Source organism: Solanum tuberosum, unplaced genomic scaffold, assembly GCF_000226075.1.
Source record: "Solanum tuberosum cultivar DM 1-3 516 R44 unplaced genomic scaffold, SolTub_3.0 scf00141, whole genome shotgun sequence".
In the NCBI taxonomy this organism is placed as follows: Eukaryota; Viridiplantae; Streptophyta; class Magnoliopsida; order Solanales; family Solanaceae; genus Solanum; species Solanum tuberosum.
In genome coordinates, this window is record NW_006239075.1 from 523,427 (window position 1) to 524,729 (window position 1,303).

General features: G+C 37.4%; 1 pseudogene; it reads right to left on the minus strand.

The window, feature by feature from the left end:
- Positions 1-16: 16 nt before the first annotated feature.
- Positions 17-1,303, minus strand: LOC102593913 (reticuline oxidase-like protein; annotated as a pseudogene).

A 1,303-nucleotide genomic window follows, 5' to 3' on the forward strand; every position in this document is an offset into this window, starting at 1 on the left:
ATCAATTTGAGGGGGGATGTTAGCATGATATACACCTAAATGATTGTATATATTAATGTAATTATATAGTGATATAAATTAGCATGATCATATACATTTGTTGTAGAATCATATGAATAAATATTGTGATAGAATAGCTGATTTGAAGGGATAGCAAGGCAGATTTAGAGGGATTTAATGGCAGATTTGTATAGATAGAATAGCTGATCTTTAGGGATAGGAATGGCGGATCTTTAGGGATGTGTAATCTTTATTTTCTCTATATAATGGAAAGACTCTCTTACTTTGAGAGGCATTCAGCTGAAAATTGACACTCGATGCAGTCCTTTCGTTCTAACCCTAGTTCAGGGAAACTCTGGTTGAGAAGTGAGAGGAGTCGGTCCGAGTCTCCTAGAAATAAAGTTAAAAAGGACACTCTTACGGTTTTCTCTGAGGCACGTATAGTGCTATTGACTACGTCAATGATCATTCTCATGAAAAGATCATTGTCCTACTTGTCAGCGAGACGTTGCCATAGGTAAGCAAGGTCGAGGGCATTTTGGTCATAAAATCTTGGGATGCTAAAAACGGTCACCTTTGGTGGGACTCGTACCAACTTTATTTTATACGACAAAACAACTCCATAACTTACCCCTCCACCACCCGTAATAGCCCAAAATAAATCCTCCCCCATGGATTTACGATCGAGGATTCGTCCGTTAACATCGATTAGTTTTGTATCATCACTGTTATTTTTCTTATCATGTTACCATAACCGGCCCCACTAAAGTGACCACTGACCCCCATGGTGGGACAAACTCCCGCGGGGAATCCATGCACATTGCTTTTTTCCGCGATTCTATAGTAAACTTCGCCAAGGGTTGCACCTACTTCAACCCAAGCCGATTCATCCTCAATGTTTATGTTATCGAGCGGAAATTGAACATGTCAATGACAAAAAATGGTATGTCAGAGACGTAAGAAAGACCCTCGTAGTCGTGCCCTCCACTCCTAATTTTCATTTGCACATGTACCTTGTGATTTTGCATAAATAATTGATGCTTGAATATGAGATTCATGTTGAGCTGTGAGTATGAAGAGAGATTTCCTAGTTGTGGACTCATTGAATCTTAAATTTCTTATGTAAGCTTGCAAAACAGATGGAAATGAAGAATTATTTGGAGAAAATACTAATGAAGAAATTGGATAAGAAGGGTTTGAATTTGTTTCAAGACATTCAAGAAATGTTTGATTTTCATGTGAAGAACTTTTCGTCATTAGATCCAGATAAATAATTTTTATGTGATAAAAAATATTTGCTATA